The 22,857-nt window shown below is 31.6% G+C and overlaps 1 long non-coding RNA gene across 1 annotated transcript; it reads left to right on the forward strand.

The window, feature by feature from the left end:
* Window positions 1-14,901: 14,901 nt before the first annotated feature.
* Window positions 14,902-17,569, forward strand: LOC148276944 (uncharacterized). Its single transcript, XR_015823625.1, has 2 exons — window positions 14,902-16,260; window positions 16,520-17,569. It is a non-coding gene; the product is annotated as an uncharacterized LOC148276944 (long non-coding RNA).
* The last annotated feature ends 5,288 nt before the right edge of the window (window positions 17,570-22,857 follow it).

Raw genomic sequence — 22,857 nt, forward strand, 5'->3', positions numbered from 1 at the left:
AATTTTACCGTGCCGTTTAGATTAAGATGATATTTGTGAAATATTCTATTTTTCAATCAGATGTCACGCGGCTGATTTGTTTATTTGGAAATTCTTTTAATAATGAAAATATATTTGTTTTAAATGGCGAAGCCTAAGTAACCATTTCTAAAATTTTAAAACATAAATAATGAATTCGTCTAGCTTTCATGCCGCGTTCCGTCGTGGGACACCAAATTTGTACGGGAATAATTTTTAAAATTTAATCTTGTCATATCTAAGTTATTGAGTATTGATGTTTTATTTTCTGCATTGTCACAAGAGTAATCCTTATCTTAGGAAACAATCAGAGTAGATATTCACAAAATCAATGTTGTTTCATTGCTCCGAAACAGCGTTTTGAATTATATATAATTTTATGTATAATGGTATAATATTATAACACATTTATAACCTTCAATCTTACATACCCAAATGAGGAAGTCGATCTCACAATGTCTTGTTATTTAAAAGATTTCAATAAATCATTTAATTAATGTCACAGCGTGTCGCTTAAAATTGAATAGTTTCAGTTCTTAGACTCTCCTCATTTTAATATAGACGTACATCGAATCCGATAATTTATTGTCTACATGTAAATTTTAAGTAAAATGTAAATATCTTTCTTACAATGGTTCGAAGTAATGTCTTCACACCAATTCTATTAGCAAAAAACGTGAATACAAATGGAAGACAAGATATTGGAATTTTGTATCCTAAAGCCACCAACGAAACGATAACGGATCTTTTTGCATTTTTTGTTTTATTTAGATCTTCGTATACTGAACGGTTGTCTATTAGTTTAGGTAGTTTGGAGTATCGTTTGAATTTTTATATGTTGTAGTTTAATCAGTTTTATTATATTGAACTCGTTCAGTTTGTCGTGCATTTATTTTTTCGGGTTAAATCGATTCATGTTCGACAATGTTTTGAGTATGTCAAAATGTTTACAAGCAGGCCGGATTTCCTCTGTAGGGAGTTATTTAGAACTATTTTCTTTGCAACAGAGAGGGAAAATAATTTGAGAAGGGAATATGAAAGTCTAGGCATTAACAAGCTCATGATCTGTCATTGGCTGATTTAGGTGGCCACTTTTTCCCTTTGTGTAACATCCACCAATCTGCCTATGGAATCTCACCCACGTGATAAAGGATTCAGCTCTTTTACTTCACAAAAGTCAACAGACGGAAAAGTTGAGAAAATTTGAATGTTTCAACATAGGTAGAATGGCGAATGTTACACAGTGTGTAAAATGGCCACTTAAACCAGCCAATGACAGGTCATAAGCCCTGTAAATGCCGACTTCCATATTCCCTCCTCGAAATGCTTTCACTCTCTGTTGCAACAAATTTAATTCGATTTATGTTCATCTATAGTCTGTGATTTATAATGTAAATTTGTCAGTAGTTAAAATATATCGTCACTACTTGCTTTTAAACGTGACATTAGTTACAATTATACGCCTACGGGCGTTTGGTTTGTCATTTGTAAAGTACATTCTACGCGAATTAACTTATTTACTCTAAAACTGTGCCAATATTTCACTGTTTCGATATTTCATTCCACATTTTCAAAGACTGTCTTAGATATAAATTCAATTTTAAGTATAGCATATTTGTCATTTGTGACAGTTGACTTGACATTTGACTTTGACCATTTTGACTTTGTTTCGTTTCAAAATCAATTCCAGACATGAAAGTTAACATTTTGAACAAAAGAATAACTTAATTCCCGTCTCAAAATGGCCCATAAAGAATGTTAGCGTCCGAGCTTTTCATTTATTTGTATTAGAAAACGATTTTTTTTTGTGAAATATGGACGAAATCATTTCTTCTTTCTTTTTCGCAATCACCATTAAGACCAAAATCAACATCCGTCCATGTAAAGCTGTGGCAAGCATTAAAGGCAAAATTTCAACACGTAATTATAAAAAATAAAAAAACTCGTAAAGCCTAGACATCGGTTTTCTTTTTTTTTGCGTTCTTATGATTTACCCAAACATTTCATTTTGAGGGCCATTTTCAACGAGCTCTTTGAAAATGGCCTTCCATATTCCCTTTTCAAAAATGTTTCCCTCTCTGTTGAAATAAATTTTAATGTAAATAGGAGCTAGATTTATTATTGCCTATGCGCTCTGTAGCTGCAAGACGTGCTGTAATCTAGCTCCTATATATCATAATTGGAGACAAGGAATAAGAATCCCAACCGTCTATGCGCTCTGTAGCTGCAAGACGTGGTGGGTTAATTATTTATTGTACAGCGCCCTTTAGGTGATTTTCACAAAAACGGCTCTGTATAAATTATCCAAATATAATATTTGTTTGTATATTTATATGTATGTTTATATGTGTTCACACGTGTGTGTGTATGTATATGGAGATATGTAAATCAGCATACATGTTAGTCTTCCTTGGCACGGGTGTTCTCTTACTAGGCATTAGTTTATAATATAAAAAAATAATTATACGGTATTCCTCAATTCCTATCCATAATTTTGCAACACTTTCTGCCAGGCTTCTTCTGTAGAAATTTTATCTTCGACCCATAAAACTTTTATTTCTTAACAAATACATTTACTTATTCATGACTCTTCAATCATTTTTGAAGTTGATCTCTTTGAACTTCGTTGTTCTTTCGCTTCTTTTTACCTGCTGTTCTGTCCGTAATCTTGTTTTACGTAACTTTATCTTACGCAATAAGTAAATACCTTAAGAATATATTCCATAACAATTTTAACGCATGAAAAATTGACGCATGTAACAATGAGAATCCATCCAATCCGTCAATTATTTACTTTAATTTCACGTGAAAGATTTAAGTAATAATATTATCTTTATATATACAATTCCTCTATACGTGTGATGTCACTGTACTCCTCCTAAATGGCTTAACCGATTTACGTGCGGTTTTCAGAGAAATATAGATCTTTGCGCTGTGTGTGTTCGTAAATATTAAAATCTTCAATCGAATATGTAAAAAAGAAGTTAAGAGCATAAATGAGGAGAATGAATTTGCAAAAAAATGGAAAGATGTGGTTTTTTTGTGTATAAAAAGGTTTATTTTAGAATGTTTACAAACAGCATTTTTTTGTGGATCTCAATCAAGTTCTTTCCTTAAATTCCTTATGATTCCTACTCATTTATTTCTTTTATTGGATGTATGGATTTTTGGTAACACTAAAATAATATTAAATTCAATACATATTTAAAAATCGTATTCCTACATTAGTACACCCTTTGTTGGTGAGACGACCAGCGTTTGACGTTTGCAAAAAGAATGCCACATTTAAAAATATTTATATGTTGTTTTGGAATTCAACCATAAACAAGTACCTAAGTACCTACTTGAATTTAATATTTGAATAAAAATAATTTTTAGTTTTGGACTTTAATCACAAAAAAGTACCTAGGTACCTACTTATCAATGAAAAGTCTTTTGCCAACGTTCAGGCAGGACAACGTCTATTGGGTCCGCTAGTTATTTATAAAATTTGTTCCCGCATAGAGCAATAAATGAAATTACATGGCGTGAAAGCACTTGAATTTAAAATAATAATATTCAAGTTGTGGTAGATCAATAAATAATTAATCATAGCTCTTCATAGCATACGAAACAGATCATTGTTCAAAAATAGCGGTTCGCAATAGACATAAAAGTAGCTAAGTAATATTGCTTTGTTTTTGTTTTTTATTTATGCTTTATTAAGTTAGTTCATAAAATCTGTAAACTTTTAATAACATTGAATTTTATTTTTACAACAGGGATGGAAAAGATTTAAGAGAAGGGAATATGGAAGTCTAGGAATTCACAGACCTGTCATTGGCTGGTTTAAGTGGCCACTTTACACACTGTAACATTCACCATTTTGCCCATGTTTGAACATCCATATTTCTTCAACTTCTCCATCTATTGATTTTAGTGAAGTTAAAGAGCTGAAACCTTTATTGTTGTGTAGAGATTCATCCGATCGAATTATTTCACATACTAGGCAACGTCTGAAAACAGTTTTCCAATTTTTTTACTTGTACTTTATTTCAATATGGGTTGGGTTTTATTACAATATTTTGAGTTTTTCCAAATGTGTGTTGACAAAACACTAAATTTCACCACCTAGGGAGTCATTAAGATAATTTAGATATTTTATCTACAAACATTTGGACAAACTCAAAATATTGTTAAATTTGATGTCAATATTAATCGAGAACGTATTTTTTCAAATTGATTTGAAATAATTTAAGACTTTCCATGTCTTTTATTTCTTCAGAAAATACATACAGTTTTAAACCCTTATGCAATGAGTTTTGAGACACTGCTCCTCATTGGTAATGACCCTTTTTAACTCTCGTTTGATGGTTTCGTATGTATGTCATTGTTGGTTAATTTTTATTATATTTTTTATTCGATTTTACCTCTTAATTATTTAATGAAAGGCAATTGCTACATTATGTTTTATTCGTTCCTTTACTGTGAGAAAGCCAATTTCTTGATGCATTTTTTTACTCGGTGAAATAAAAGTAAAAAAAAGTATCTAAAACTCGAAGTACCGAAAAGATTTTTTCTTAAAAAAGTTTTTTTAACTATACCTTAGTAATATTAGTTAGTTTTCTTTAGTTTTGAACAGTAGTGATAATGATGTAATAACTTATATTTACATTCAAGTTATTAATTTAAAAAAATACTTGGTACACTTCCACATATTTATTTTGACCAATTAGCGCTTTCACCCTCTAATGGGCATCTTCAGACTGGTGAATGTTATACAGTGTAAAGATAATTTATATAAAACTTAATATTATCTTAAGTGTTTTATACAAATTATTTTTACACTGTATAATATTCACCAGTCTGAAGATGCCCATTAGAGGGCGAAAGCGCTAATTGGTCAAAATAAATAAGTGGAAGTGTATAAAGTATTTTTTAAATTAATAACCTTTATGTTAATATAAGTTATTACATCATTACAATGGAATTCCATCAAGAATTGTCAATAAATAATTTTAATGAAAAAAATAAGATAGTGATAATATTATTAGTTTTATGTTTTGTCTGTTCTTTGTATAATGCCATGTTTTTGTCGTATTTTTATATTATGTGTTTTAAGGAATTTAAGGAAATAATCTGATTAGGATCCATAAAAAACAAACGTTGTTTGTAAACATTAAAATAGAAACATTGTTTATGTTACAAAAAAAAACATGGTCTTATTTATTAAGTATATGCATTCTCTTCGAATGCAGCCCCGGTAGTTCGCTCGTAACTATTTGTCTACTGATCAAGTTGAAGTTTTTATATCTTTAAACATACCTAGGACAGCGGCACTTGCAACCGATCAGAAACCCACGAAAAATGAATGTACATAATATATGGGTATATTGGTATACCTATACACGTATGTTTCCGTAGTGTTCATTCCAAATATGTGCAATGAGGGCTAAGACAAGGTTTGAGGAAATTAATTACAAATGTAGTCATATCTACGTTGATAAAAGATACGATTATTTTAATTGGGCTGAAAATGGAAGTTTGGTTTCAACATCCCTTTGTACTCCGGGACGATGGCGGCAACCCGCTTTAACAGATAGTTGATAGGACCGAGTTCAACTTTTTGCAAGATCGGAGTCGACGCACTCCGGACCTATAAATAGCGGTGAGTCACTTCTCGGTCTTCTGTAGCGATCTTCGTGTCGCGAGAGGATTACTTACCTTATACCTATACGTTTGGTATATTATGCTTATACACTACAAGAACAGGTGATGCTTGTCCAGAATGGTCAAACGAGAAGACCCAACGGCCAACGGTTCTACACAATAATGTCAACGAGTTTACAGACTGACTATTCTTAATAGATCAATGTACTTCTATTTTAAAATTTTGCAAATATGTTGTATTCTTAAAAGTAAAATAATTTTTTTTAGGGAACGTGTCGTTACTAGTAAATATTAAAATGTTTGTAAGTGATTATTTACATAATATACAATACTAGCGTACCCGACAGACATTGTCCGGCCCGAACGTTGACTTGCCTGCTATTAGTTTGGAAAAACACTTTTCATTGATAAGTAGGTACCCAGGTTCTTGTTCATGGTTGAATTACAAAACATAAAATAAACATTTTTTCAAATATGGCATTCTTTTTGCAAACGTCAAACTCTGGTTTTCTCACCAACAGTGGTGTACTTATGTAGGAAAACGATTTTGTATTTAATATTATTTTAGTATTACCTAAAATCTAGTGAAAAAAAAATGGGTAGAAATTATAAGGAATTTAAGGAAAGGATCTAATTAAGATCCCAAAAAACAAATGCTGTTTGTAAACATTCAAAAACAAACTTTTTTTAAACACGCAAAACAACATTTATTCATTTTTTTTTAAATGCTTTCACCTCAAATGTTACCCTGGTAAATCGATGAATAAAACATTAATGCTTCTTACTTCTTTATTACACATGAGATTGAAGATTTTAATATCTACGAACACGCACAGCGCAAAGATCTATATTTCTCTGAAAACCGTATGTAAATCGGTTAAGCCGTCTAGGAGGAGTTCGGTGACATCACACTTACAGAGGAATTATATATATATATAAAGATAGGACCCTTATGCGTCGAACCACATTCTTGAAATAGAGAAGGTTCAAAGAAGGTTTTCGCGCTACTTATACCTTAAAGAATATAACTATTATCCATTCTTGTATCCATCATTATGCCTACAAGGGATGCTGGATTACAACACCCTCGAATCTTGTAGTCATATTTTTCTTGGGAAACATATTTATAAGCTGATCTCTCAAAGTAAAAATCATTTAAATAGAAACGTCAACTTCACAGTTTGGCCAGTAAATAATCTAATTAGATATGCAATTGCAAATTAGTTATTTTCTTTTACATAATGAGAAACATTTATATACTGACTTAAAACTTTTCTTAAAGGTGATAACTTTGAACGACTTTCGTCTTCTCCAAGCGGATATATCTAATATACGTGAATGGGGAAGACGAAACAAACTTAGGTTTGATGTTTCCAAGTGTTCGGTCACGTCTTTCACTAGGGCCCAAAAGACTATATTTTTTCGCTAAAAAAACTGATGAACAGAATCTGACCCGAATATCTGGGCGTTAGATTTGTGAGCATCCTGACATTTCATGATCACATAGAAGCAAATAAGTAATAAATCATTGAAAATGTTAGAATTCGTTCTGCGTATTGCTAGGGTTTTCGAAAATACCCGCGTACAGAGAACTCTTTACAACTCCTTGGTGCGAAGTAGTTTCGAGAGTGTCTCGATGATTTGGGGGCCACATGAACTGAAGTACTCTCTTATGATAGAGAAAATCCAAAAGAAGTTTCTGAGATATCCCTACATGAGAGAGTGCGGGTATTATCCTTGGCTCTTCCGACTGAGTTTCTCCAGGGTATGTTTGACTACAGCAGTTTAGAGACTAGAAGGATTGTGTATTTGACTATACATTTTTATCGATTGTTGCGCGGTATGGTCGATAATCCTGAGATTACGAGGAGCATTGGTTTGTATGTTTCTGATAATTACCTAAGACAGCGTCAGCATAGATTGTTTCATATTCCAATTTACAGGAACAACCTGTCGATGGCTATGCCTGTTGGAAGGGCTACAGCTATGCTGAACAACATCGCTCTGGAGGTTCATCTGTTCCATGTATCCGAAGGGGTTTTCCGGAGCAGGATTTTCCTACTACTTTGACAAAAGTCTATTTAATGTTTTTTTTTCTTGTTATTATATGTACGCCTTAAATTTTAGTTTGTTTGTACATGTTTTTTTTTAAATACTTTTTTTTATTAAATATTTTAAACAAAATTAAAAACCCGTCGTGCATTGAAAAAAATTTACATTAATGTATCAATATACAGTGTACAACAATATGTCATTTATCCTTCTCTACTCTACTATTTTACTTTAAAATATTTCTCTAGATTGTATCTCAATTACTTGAAGCGGAATTCAATTTCCAACTTTATCAATTCGGTCTCTTGATATCAGTATTAAGTTAGCTAGAGGAGTCGCCATATTGCCGAAGCTCTAGAACGTTCTCCCCATTCGTGTGTCGTGCGCCAGCTTGTCTCCGAAAATGCATTCACATTTATATCAGACAAACTGAATATTAATGCAAGCTCCACAAAATGCTGGAGGCCATTTTGTGGAGACGCCACAAGCCGGAACAACAGTGCATTTATATTATTTATTAAATTGGCAAGCTCCAACACTAAACGCGTACAAAATTTATACACTGTAGTTGCACCTTTTGCATTATTTACTCAAACGTTTTATCGAATAACTTGCAAAATAAAGTGCACTGGATTTAGTATACAATGTATGGAATATAACGATTACTTGTTTAATAACATATTGAATCTAAATCCACATCAAACTAACGATGTTTTTTTTTAAAAATATGCATTTAAATGCGCTTATACCAGGGTTCTAAGGATAATATGTAATCACTATATATGTAAATTATGATAATTATTGCTAATATACATATCAAAGCAATAATATTTATAATTTAGTAGGTGACTATGTACCAGTGCGAGCGGTGAGTTTTTAGATTGGTAAGCTGCGAAAATTCCGATAAAATGTCCATAGCGGTAGTATGGCACATCTAAAAGAAATGTCTATTTTATATTTGATAAATAACCCATAACAAATGGCGCTAGCTGCTAATAATAAATACAAAATATTTTCTGATTTAACATACACATTTGATTAACAAAAAAGCGCATTTAAAAAAACGTAATTGAAAAAAATTAGAACCTGCGGGGACTTGAACTCCAACCCTAGTTACTAAGAAGCGAACAATTTATCCGCACGGCTATTTCATGTACTAACCCAACCATCGAAAAAGTTATTTATAAAATTGTATTATTCATTAGCGTACCGATATATTGTCTTTTCTTACTTGCGACTATTGTAACTTGTCTTGAAATAAAACGTTATTGCTTAGTGAATAATAATAAAAACTAAATTATTTTAAAGTATTCCTTACCAAACAAAACATTAATTGCCTTTTCAGAATCATTCTTTCATCAGTTTTAATGTCCATTTAATATTACACGAAACCATGTAAATTATACTTTATATAATTCCTTATATATATATATTTACTCTTAACACTATTTCCCTTGTAACGTTTTTACTCATACATTATGTAGAACTGTCATCGTCTCCATTAAAACATTTATAACTCAAGTATATTTTATTTTTGTTTAGCGAATCTTGTTTTTCGAAACTTACCAAAGAATTTATACTAATACGCTGATATTAAAGATTAAAGTTTCTGAGTGCAATATTTAAAAATAAAAATAAATTCACTTTTAAACCACCGAACAGAACTTGAGTATTATTCAAATCTTACTTACTTGTTCAAGCATTGATGTGTATATACTTTATCCTTTCAATTTTCCTTGTTTAATAAATATCGAATGTATTTTACCTACATAATAACACTAATTTTGACGTCTATTTTCCTTTATTATTCGTACAAAATAAATATCACTTTTTGACATATATCGATATAAATAGGATATAAATGTCATGATATTTTCGAACCCACTTATTTTCGAAAAGTTTTCAAATTACTAAACTAAGTCGTCTCTGTATGCATGGCTGAATTTTTTATTTTATTTATTTGTTTTTATTTTTGTTTCAGGTAAGTTGACACAGTAAGAGAAATGTTAAGACGACAATCCGAAAAAAATTTCACATAAAGGTAAACGATCGAAGTAAATAAACAATTATTATTTTCACACTATAAATTAGTTTAAAAACGTATTGTATATTTTTTGTAGTCTTTTAAATACATACTTAAAAAATACGTAGGTATCCATTAAAATAAAAATAACACAAAATTCAACTGAGTCTAATGAAGAGTTATAATAATTATTTGTTTTTTGGATTTGTGTGTATTTTGATTTAAGTGTCAAAACATCCCTTCCTTTTAAATCCGGTGCATCTTGTTTTGATTTCCTCAGTCCCTGACGTCACTACGTTTCCGGTGGCAAGTCGAGAAAAATCAGTACTTCTTAAGTCAAGAAAAATCAGTGCTTCTTGTGAAATTGCAACGAACAACACACAAAAACGCATCTTCAAAATCTATGCACGATAACGTGCCCGCATCAATTCAAATATCGTGGAATGCTAATATAACTGTCTAGTGCTATCCTAGAACAACTGCCGAAGGAATCAAAACATATGTTCTTATCCCATTAATTTAATTCCAGGATTGCCACATTTAGTATAACATATATCGAAAACCAAACAAACGTATAGTGCACCAATTTTCTGCGTTTATACGTTTCGGGAAAAAGAAGCCCCCGTTTATAGTCGATATTACGATCGATTTTATTGCAATATCGATCATTGTGGATGGAGATTTTCTGATTCGGGTAAAAAGTTGTGTGTATTTAGGAATTGTGTTAACTGGGGATGGAAGTGCTGAAACATGTATTAAAAGGAGGGGGATTTCCGGAAACAGAGTGAAAAGGCCACAGATATAATGATATATCATTATATTATCAACTTTATGTAAAAAGCTTTGTTTCTATACGCAAGTAAACATTATTGTGTACCTTCCGTTACAAAATACAAGAGTTACTAGATACTCCACACTGATGCTGCAAAAAATTAATACAACCTTTGGTCAAAGAGGATTGGCCTACTACTCGGTTTAAGTGTACAATCTACTTCCATTATTAATAAGGACAATTATTAAACTTCTCACAATATAAAATTGCTATTAAGAAATGAATAGTGGAGGTGGGTTGCGCACAGATCGATGAGTGGATCAAGCCAAATAGGTAAAATGTATATACTGTTTATGAAATTTGTTCTATTGGTCCACATAAATTGGTTACGTTTTTATGATTATTTTCGTTTTTTTTTTTATAGTTTGTTATGGTAATGATACTCGTAATTAGGTTAATTGGATTAAATACGTTTTTTTATTGTTATTATTATGTTAACTTTGTTAAATAGCTAATCTTAGGCATATTTTACATTTTGTAAAATGTTTCCCTCGACACGGGACACCCCAGTGAGGGAACATTATTCTATATAAAAAAAGAATCCAAACAATGTAAAAGTATAAATAAATGAATAATTAGTGGAAAGGGCAAATTAGAAACATGAATATATTTGTCGCAGGGGTGAAATTAGCAGTTCACATTGGAATCCTGGTATTTACCCAAATGTATGGAAGCGAATTATGCAATTTCTATAGAAAAAAAAATAATAAATCTAGCCAAAGATTGAATATTTTACTTGCAATCATTTATTGTAAATCCAGACTCCGGCAAGACACTCATTTTCGTAGCTCCAAAACAAAATGCACTTCATAAGGACAATATGATAGGGATTAATCATTTGAATTTGTTTCGATATATTTTATTATTAAAATTATGTACTTAACTTAATTATTTACTATTAAAAAAAGTAGATTTAAATAGCTTTTTTTTTTCATGAATAGTACATACTTTTATTATCATTTTTTCATTGTGACAAAAATTTGTGTTCTAATATAAGCACATATTTTTTGATATGTATCGTATTCTTCCAGTAGCCTTAAATTTAAATAAAAAATAATATGTGTACCCACACACAGGCCGTGCCTTTGTGAGATTTTTTTGTGTTGATGAAATAGTTTTTTTTAAATTTATATTTGTAACGTATTATGTCTACCTATTGAAAAATAAATAGAAAAAATACAATAATTAAAAAGTAATTTTCACAAACGGAACTGAATTCTTCAACCGCCTGGACAGAGATGCCAGTTTTTTGCTTCTCATATTAATTACAATTGGTAAATTTATCAACTACGTTTACATTTGTGTAAATAGGTAACAAGGTTATTTATGCATTTTAAAAAGTTTTGAAAAATATTTCCTTATTTAAAATTGATTGGTAAATCTTATATTACATGCGGCAATTTATACATTTGAAGTATTTCTGTGAATTGATAGTAATTTATATTAACATTGACCTTTTATCGTAGTTCTCTTCCACAGGAAACTCATGTCACTTTAATACTATAAATATACACTTATCAATTATATCAAAATAGTTCCCCGTTACAACTTGCTTTTACTATGCAGATGCGAAACCGGTTATGTAAAGACTTAAGAAGATAGGCGATGTCTGGGAATTTTGATCAACAGGTATTTAGACATTGTTTTTATGTCGCTCTTAAGCAGATGCCTCCCTGATATAGCTAAAAAAGACAACTGCACGTCGGACTGATTATACCTAACAAAAACTGACGTTTCGCTGTCTCGTTTTCCGCCACCCAAAATTTAAACCGTTTTGGTTTTATTTTTTTAATAAGAATTAAATTTTGTGCGCAGGTATTTTTTAATTTTTTCAAAATTATTTATCATATTTGTATAGCTTATGTCCGAAGACTACAGATACAATTGGGCGCTTTTTTAATTTTAAAATGGTCCTAGCTTCCATAAGAAAAAAATTATCAAAAAGGTAAATCAGTGTAATCACTTAAATGGTAAATATCTATAATGTGCAAAAAAATTCCTCCTCTAGGGCCATAATCCGGGAAGAAAACACGGGAATACGTTTGAATAAAAAAAGTCCGAACGCTTTCATCTTAATCAATAATAGTAATATTTATTAAAATAAAGGTATGCAGCATACATTCAAAATATCTTTATTTATTGAAGAAATAACATATTTTATATTGTTTCTTCTATATTCACTTCGTAAAAATGCTTTTTCCTCTCTGTGGTAATAAATTTCTATCTTTTTGAAAATCCAACCTTGTTTACAAACATTAAGGCATAATCAAAATTTTATTGATTAAACTGGTATAAAAAGAAGTATAAACATTGACAAGTATTTACAAGGTAGAATGGCGAATGTTTTTTTACACAACCAATGAGTTACATGCCCTGTATATGCCTTGAATTCCATATTTTCTTCTCAAAAGTATTTTCCCTCTCTGTTGCAATAAATAAAATGGATTTAGTTTAAACATGAGACTTAAGTTTCAGTCAAATAAACAAAGCTCTCTGTTAGTTTTTTTTTTTTTTTGTAAAATCACGTTTTATATTTTATATTTAATCATGAAGAAAAAGATGTTGAAAGGAGAGTGAATGCGGGCAACAAAATTAACGGAGCTCTAAGCACAGTAATTGCTAATAAAAATATGTCGATCGAAGCTAAACTGGCAGTGGTCAACAGAGTTTTAGTCCCAACACTTATGTATGGAAGTGAAACATGGAACTGGCAGAGGAAGGATGAAAGCCGAGTGAACGTGGTTGAAATGCGATCTCTTAGACGAATGTGTGAAAAAATCAATGTATGACAGGGTTACGAATGATGAAATCAGGCGAGAGTGTAAATCTGAGTCAAGTATAATTGATAAGATTAAGAAAGGGTCGGTGAGATGGTTTGGTCACGCAGAACGAATGGATGACGAAATAATGGTAAAACATGGCGAAAATGAACGGTAACGTGGTAACAAGGAAGGCGTGCCATGATCAGCTAAACCAAAATCTTAAGTCTGGTTATGTCAAGAGCAGACAGAACCGAAGGGCATGTTTGACAAGATGTATGAATGTGGTAATGGAAATTTTTGTCAAAACCCATATTAAACTTTGATATGGTCTCACTACAGGTTTCCCCAAGATAGTGTATATGGTAGAGGAAACGAATTCTCGAATGATAAACTCTATTAGAAGATTTCATGATATGTCAAGTCGTGCTGGCGAAGATGAAGGAAGTGCTTGAGGTTGGAGATCTGGGAGCGTTAAATGCTACATCCAAGTATGTCCATTTTCGGTACCGATTTAACACTTCATTACGTTACTATTCGTGTGATAGTCATCGCGGCCTGCAGAAAACCATGATGCATACGGCTATTGCGAGGAATATATTATAATAAAGAGCGGTTATTTTCCCGTAACCGATATTTAATAGGCACTTGAAAATTCAATTTCAAGGTCTGAAATTTTTGCGAAAGCCCGATTTCACCATGAAAAGTAAATTACCTTTTTAATTTGTTTTAAATCACTGAAATCAAAAATCGATTACTTACTACTACTACTACTACTACTACCATCACGCCATTTCCCCGTAGGGGTAGGCAGAGAGAATGGACCGCCACACACGTCTATCCTGACCTTCATTCCTAGCTTCTTACACATTGATATATCTTGTCATACATGCTCTTCGGTAGTGTCTACTTTTACCAGACTTGAGATTTTGACGTATCTGATCGTGCCACGTCTCTCTTGGTCGTCCACGTCCTACGTTATCACTCATTTAGCCATATTTATATATATATATGTGTTTTACCATTATTTTGTCATCCATTCGTTCTACGTGAAAAACCACCTTATTCTCATCATCATCATGTATTATCACCAATAATAATAATAATAATCAAAGTTTATTAACAAAAATGGATCATGTCAAGTCTGCCTAACTAGGTACAACCTGTTTTAAGACAGACATTTTTATGCAAAAATAAACAATAACATTACTACTTACTTGTTTATATACTTATCAAATCTACAATATTAATTAATAATAATATTAGGAATTTATTTTTAGTAAATTTTCCGATTTTTCTCGACCTAAATCCAGTAACTATTTTTTTTACAAATTTGTTAAATTGATTCCGGGTCATGGTTTTGCAATCTTTGGGTAACATATTGAATATTTTGGGGCCCAGAAAACTGAAATTTCTTTGCCCGAATTCAGAGTTTGTGATAGACCCCATGAACCATCCTCTAGTTTGACTTCTGGTAGTATGATGAATCTTATAATTTTATTAATGTCTTTTGGCTTTTCAATAAAATAAAAATTCAATTGTTTATATGCTTAGGACATTTTTACAGTGTTCCAAGGTTAACATAATGTTATTTTTGGGCCTTCAGAATAAAAAAATAACTATTAATTCCACTTGCTATTATCTAAAAATGAACTAGAAACCCAATCGTCTATGCGCTATGTAGTTGCAAGACGTGTTGGGAGTTGGGATACCTATTGTGCAGCACCCTTGAGGTGATTTTCACAAAAATTGTGTCATATTATATCGCCATTATTTCCAAAACAATATTATGTATTTTTGTTTTGTTTTCAGGAAACAACAAAACGCCTGTTATTAAAAAAAAAAATTCGTGTGTTGAAAAATACTTGGTTTCTATTGCATGATGTTAACCATCTTTTGTACTGTTAAAATAGAAAAAAGGGAACATAAAATAACGCCACATAAGCAAAATGCTATAAACATTTCCGCAGTTGCAGTACACCAAGTTGCACTTTCTTTACCTCTGCGACACTGCAGCTTACCTATCTGATATTGTTCACGGAGAAACTCGCACTGCTTTTGCAAAGAGGATTTCTCTAAAGCAGTGTTTTTCAGCATGTGGGTCGCGGTCACAAGCAAGGCAAAAATAAAATGCAAGGGATAAAAAACTGACATATAAGTATTATAATGAAATTAGGCGTCTGGAAGGAGCAGGGAAGTCAAGTCGTTTTAAGCCGTGCTTAAGTGGGTCGCAGTCACAAAGACAAAAGTAAAATTCTGAGAGAAAAGAGGGGGTAGCGTCGAGACTGTGACGCTCACAAGCAAGGTTCTGGCGGGGCCTCCAGATACTTTTCTACTCGTAAGGCGGTCGCTTATTCAAAATAGTTTAAAAATATTGTTCTAAATAGTCTTAAGCCAAAGGTTCCTCCGCGAAAAATTATTAAAACCAGCTTTGGCATTAATATTTGCTTGGCATTAAATATGTTATTTTGTATTGCTATTTTTGAGGTCCTGAGTTCAATGGATTGCTGGTAAGGTGGACAAATATTAATTTTAAATGTTTTTTGAACAGAAATCATTGTTCTCCAGGCCTAAGACTGATTATCGACAAAATAAAGAAAAGGAAGCTTTTAAGATTTGCGATACGAACATTAATGGATGCAAAAATCAAGCAAGACCGAGAAAGACATGGCATGACCAAATCCAAAAAATACTTTAAGGTGGACATGTTAAAATTCTAAATAATCGGCGCGCGTGCATAAGAAGATATATTAACGCAGAGGAAGCGAGGTCTATATGCAAAGACAGAGTGATTTGGCGTTCCATCCTCTCTGTCTACCCCTACGGGAAAACAGCGTGATAGTTTATTTTGAAGAATATTGTAAACAAGGCGTGGAATACAAAGTATGTTGGCTTAGGTATAAGTCACTTCACTACTCTGCTCCGGAGTATTTATTTATTGACACTTTATATACATATACAATAAATATACATATAAGGGCGGGCATATTGCCTTAAGGCAATTTCTTCCTACCTACCCAAACCGTTCAGTTTGAGAAAATTATAAATACATGGACATATTGAATCTTACAATTTTATACAAAAATTAAAAGCAAAGATTAACAAAAATAAATATATGTATAAAAAAAAATAACACTTTACCATGAAGAGAGGAGAGGGGATGGGAAGGAAAGAAGAAGGATAAAGGAGTATATAAGGGAACTATGCATTCCAGATGAACTGGCTGACAGGCGTCTAACGTTTAGATCAGCTACGTCTACGGCGAGAGGAAAAGTTAATATACTTTTTCACAAACAGCGCAGTAAATTCGGTGAACACGCATTTGCGGTCGCAGGCCTTATGGCATGGAATGCTTTCCCAGCAGAGGTACGAGGCTGTGAGAGTGAAGTGATTTTTCGGAAAAAACTTAAAACCCACTTGTTCTCTAAATCATTTGAATAAATTCATAGCATGCGATAGCAAAATAAATTGTTTCAGTTAAATTAGAAATTTTAAATTTGAGGGTGTTAAAAGGTTTTATATCACGAAAATTACACTATATGAGTTATCCATAATAATAATACAAATCCAGGTTCGAAAGGCTGTGGAAGGTTGAACATCCCTGTTTTATAGAAAGGAGTAATCTTTCAGTGATGGATTCGACTCGTAATTGGAATCCAATTGCAATAACTAATATTATTATCTTCTCACGCGGGTACAACTAACGAGCGTTAATACAGGCAAACTATTCGAATTAATTATTTCTCGTGTTTTAATTGCGTCGCTTTGTTGTGCAAAAGACGATACAGTTTCCAATTAAAAATCCATGTTCTTAGAATCTGTCTGATCTTCTGTTCTACGGATTTCTAATCTGGTATACGTACGCAAAACAGCATTTCCAATCTCGAACGTCTTCTCGAACGTCAGCCCAGTTGAGAGTCTTGTAATTTATTGATGATTAAAAAAATTGTCCAAAAGTATTATTTAAACGTGACACTTTGGGACTGTTTCAGACCTAAAGTATATCCTATGCATATGAAAAATTGTTTTTTTTTTCTATTTATGGTACCTCCGTGGTGTACTAGTCAAGACGCTTGATTCACACTCGGAAGATTCCTTGATTCACACTCGGAAGGTTCCTTGATTCACACGCGGAAAATTAAATGGGATTTTTCTCCAGCCTGGGTGTTTGATGCTGTAATTCTCCACTGCAATTAGGCCTCCTGGCTTGCTGTGGTGCAAAAATAAAAAATAAAAGTAAATAAGAAGAAATGTACTTACTAAAATAATTCTTTGAATTTTTCTACCATTTTTATTTTTTAACACATTCGTTTGAACGAAAACTGGGTCTCAAACCAATAAATCTACGAAGATCATAACATTTTATTGTAGTTTATTATTTATTTTGTGGTTTATTACAGCTAGATGTCTTTTCATCTAGCTTTCACTAGTAAAATCTAACCTCCTTAGCAATTTTATTTTAAATTGAAAATAAAATTCAATATATATGCTAACTTTTTAAATTTTGTAAAAATCATCACTGAAATCTTTAACTCCTGGAGCTTAGAGAAATCCGTGCGTCTAGTAATACATTGCGCTCGCGCTGTAAATTAGTGTTCATAAAACAACCTAAAATCCCCGATTCTAAAGTTGGTCCTAAGCTGAAGACGGCGTTAAGTAGGTTTGCAGTTAAAAGCCCAGGTGTAAATCATACCATTCAGAATTCTCTTAACCAGTTGTTTCTCTGTGTCACAAACAGTAGCTGATTTTTTTATTGTCAACCAAAGTGGAACTCATAAATATTCTAAATGATTTTCTCCCAGCGATCGTACATAATTTTTGTACACACCAATTTGTTAACGAAGGTCGCTTGGCTTTTAACCTTGAGTAGAAAATAATATTGTAGAATGAATTTCAAAACGTTTTTTAACGTCATTTTGTTTCCATAATTCGTGACACAGCTAGAATCAAACAAACTTCTAATTCAATGCTATCTATCCATTTTTAGGCCTTTAAGTATATTTCGCTATTACTATCGATTCATTTTATGCTGATGAAAAACATCAATCGATTTTTTAAAATATTTAATGAATAACCGTTTGCATGTTATTATGCATAAATCGTGTTTAAAGTCTCCGCGGGAGATGTCCGCCTTAAGAAATAAAGGAAAACCAATTAATAATATGTCTGCCGTTAACGACGTACTTATTACCAAAATCACATAAAACTGTACGTTACCAAAGTACGCTGTATCTTTTTCACTATTAGTGTTTTTTTTAATTAGTTCATGTTGACATTCTATGTATTTTAAAATAAATAAAAAATGCAAAGAACTCCAAATTATTATTAAACTCAATGTAAAAGTTAGTGAAAAATCAAAGAAAAATACTGTTTTCTTCCTAAAAATCCATCATAGAAAAAGCTCTTAATCAGCTTTTTTTACACCATAATAGACGAAAAGGCCCGATAAATTACAGTACAGAGCTCCCAGGCTTTAGAGGAATCGCGTTTAATTTTTGTGTCCTCGCCGGGAATCAAACCCGCAGCCTTCAGTGTGTGAGCAACTTGAGCACGAAGTCCATTACTCTTTACTGACTGTTTTTCTAGAAATATAGGCGTACCAACTCAGAAAATAATGATATTCATTTGATATAATATTTTGAGCCGGCAAAACAATGCATCGTTTTGCCATCAGACGGGCAATAATATCCTCGCATTTGTTCATTTTTGTGAAGTAAAATAACTAAAACCTTTGGATTTCAGATAATAATCTACTTAATTATTTCATTTAAGTGTCAACAAATGATAGCACAGACTCAAAGTTTTATTGATTAAATTTTAATTTTTTACACATCCAAATTAATGGTTCTTATTTTCATTTCCTCTCATAAAATATAAATGTATTTACTCATTTATGAAGAAACCTTCATAAATTCTTAAATATCTACCTTTATCAATCTCGTGCGTAATATATTATTTTTATTGGGTTCAAAATACCACATCCCTTTGAATCCATTAAACTTGCGGTCATTGCATTCGAATCCTACCTTAGTTAATGACCTCAAAATGCAGTCACATAATCACAGAAACCCCTCAACAACCTTTTTATATCATCTTGATGTGGACCCAATTTATTATTCTAGATAAAATTATGTGATTATGGATTTACGTACCTTGCCAAAAACTGCTGAAAATTAAGATGATATAAAATTTTACCGAAGTTTTCGAATAATATTTCCAAACTTTTGTGACTAGACTTCAATCTACCGTAAGCCATCAAATAGCTTATTTGTATATATTTTAAATGTCTCAACCTCATTCCAATGAACAAAAATAAAATACACTTCTGCCGTTTAATAAATAATTAAATCTATTTTTTTACGTACAATCGTCAGATAAAGAATTCAGTTCTCTGTGTGAAATAGAACCAGAAACGTTGACTAGTGTTTTTGACTCGATTTCACTCTCCAGTAAAAATCCTGAAAAAAGAAAAGTCGTTGGCGCGTTCGTCTCCATGCTTGAGGTCCTAGGTTTGAAGAATTCTAACAGGGCGAAATTGAAATATTGGTTTTAAAAGTTCTATACTCCAATATATCATTGTTCCTGGACGAATACCTGAAGCGTAAGACTGATCACCTTACCTTCCATGTAATAAACTTGATATAAATGCACTGCAATTGGAGTATTAATGCAGTGTCTTGCGCACCACAGGGTGTAGGGAAAAGGTGCGTAGATTTTCAAAATAACTGTTAGCTCTTTTTTGGGTCATCCCGTGTAGTTTGGATTCATTCCAAAGTTACGGCTTCCGTTGCAGTAGCCATCTTCAGGGTAAGAAAGCTTCAGTTGGTTTCGCATATAATAATGTGGTTATGTAATGTACCAGTAGTTTTTACCGCGTCCCATTCGGCAGTAGACACATTAAGTGACTTTTTGTTACTTGTCGTGTGTAGCGCCGGGAACCATGTTGAGTTTAATTGAAGCACGTCGGTCATCTCTGTTAGTTTATATATTTTGGGTGTCTCTGTAGTTCTATTGCATTTTATTTTCTTCTTTTTCTGCAACGGTAATCGAAACTTAAAAAATAGTCCAACATACGCGAGATCGCTTAATAAAGACTGCACATAGTGCCTAAGACATGTTTTCAAACATTCACAATCGTGTTTCCGGAACGCCATCGCTGCCAAACAAAATATTTTATCAATATGGTAGCCGCCATATTTATAAAATCATACACTTTTTTCTAAAAGAATATCTAGTACTCTTACGTTTTTAACATTTTATATTTTTATTTTATTTTATTTTTTATAAACATAAACGGCAAATCTGCCTTTTACAAACATTCATAATATTAACATATTTGGCTTAATATATTTTTTTTAAACATGAATTACCTTATACCCAAGATTTATTAAAAAAAAATAAACCAAAAATTATACAAGATTTATATTTTAAAAAATAACTTAAAAATTATACAGCATATTCAGTAGAAAGTTTAAATAATAAAACATTCTACAGTAAAACAACAAGAAAATCACAAGTACTGTTTCACACAGCTAGACAAAGTGAACAAAAAACTGTATACATATATATATTATGAAATGCATGAATAAATAAATATAATTACCATTCACTATCTTTGAAAAAGTTTAAAAGGTTTGTTCTATAGGAACAATACCCTACACTAAATATATCAGATACGTGGGAATAACTATTGCCGAGTTCATGAAGTCTATTTAATACGGCATTACAAGTATACACTGTCCGTGAAATGTTGCTACAAAACGGTGGCACCTGTCTAGTCATTCTTCCAGGCACCCTGAAGTTGATGAGAGATAATAGTTCAGGGCAATCCCATATTGAATTTACAATTTTGAATAAATTTAATAGGTCTATAATTTTTCTTCTATCGTTAAGTTTTAACAAATTTAATGATTTAGTAAAAAAAATCATGTTTAAGTTTAAAATTTATACACTGTAAGAATTTTTTTTGGACTCTTTCAAGAGAATTTTGGTGACAGTTGTAGTAAGGAGTCCATATTGTAGAGTTATACTCTAACTGGCTTCTCACTAATGAAGTATACATCAACTTCAAAGTGCCTATGTTTTTGAATTCCTTAGTCACACGTAACATGAAGTCTAACATTTTTAGAGATTTACTAGTTATATTATTTATGTGCCTAGTAAAGGATAATTTTTGATCAAAAACGATACCCAGGTAAAGTTATTCAACAAAGATACATACAATTTAAACAAAGATACATACAATTTAAACAAAGATACATACAATTTAAACAAAGATACATACAATTTAAACAAAGATACATACAATTTAAACAAAGATACATACAATTTAAACAAAGATACATACAATTTGAACAAAGATACATACAATTTAAACAAAGATACATACAATTTAAACAAAGATACATACAATTTAAACAAAGATACATACAATTTAAACAAAGATACATACAATTTAAACAAAGATACATACAATTTAAACAAAGATACATACAATTTGAACAAAGATACATACAATTTAAACAAAGATACATACAATTTAAACAAAGATACATACAATTTAAACAAAGATACATACAATTTAAAGGTATTCGTCGAAACAATTTCACATGCCTATATATCTTCAATTAAAGAATTACACAAAATAGACAGAATTACATTTACATATTACATCAGAGATGAAGAACATTTTAGAGAAGGTAATATAGAAGTCTATGCTTTTACGGGGCTTACGACCTGCCATGGGCTGGTTTGAGTGGCCACTTTACACACTGTGTAACATTCACCATTCTGTCCGTATTTGAACATCTATACTCCTTCAATTCTTTTATCTGTTGGTGTTTGTGAAGTAAAAGAGCGTTAAAGAGAAAATGTTTGCGAGTGAGATTCGTGTAATTGAATTATTTCACCTACATACTGAAAATTTTATTTTTTCAATTTCTATTCTTCTTCATGGACCAGGTGGATTTATCAACAATATTTTTAGTTCGTCCAATTTTTGGTAGATAAGGACTGAAGTTGAATCCTTTTTGTTTTAGTTTTATAATCTTCCTAAAATTATTAAGTAATTTAAATTTTTAAAATTTCACTTAATAAAAATTTTAATATAATTTAAAATTATTTTTTATTAAATATTTTATGACCGTAATTGCTGGCACTGAAATTTATTAAATATTATAAAAAACACTAAAAGGGTGTTGAATCCTGTCCTTGTCTACAAAAATTTGGACAGACTCAAAATATTGTTGAGAATTACATTTGTTGTTTTTTTTTTTTTTAATATTTTTTTAATTTCTTGTGCAGTACAATAAAAAATAAGTTCGTGTGTACTTATTACCTGAGATTTACTCCTAAGAGATTATTCGTAAAATTTGGGACATGCATGCCTCGCACGTTGTGCTACCGAGCATTATTAAGTAACGGGTTCGATCCTCGACAGTAACGATCCCGGTCGACACGAGTTTTACCTGTAATATTCCATTTTACTAGGACTGTTACCTGAAGCGTAAGTGTTTTAATCTAAC

This window comes from Micrasema longulum, unplaced genomic scaffold, assembly GCF_059751315.1.
Source record: "Micrasema longulum isolate JH-2025_06_02 unplaced genomic scaffold, ASM5975131v1 h1tg001122l, whole genome shotgun sequence".
NCBI lineage: Eukaryota > Metazoa > Arthropoda > Insecta > Trichoptera > Brachycentridae > Micrasema > Micrasema longulum.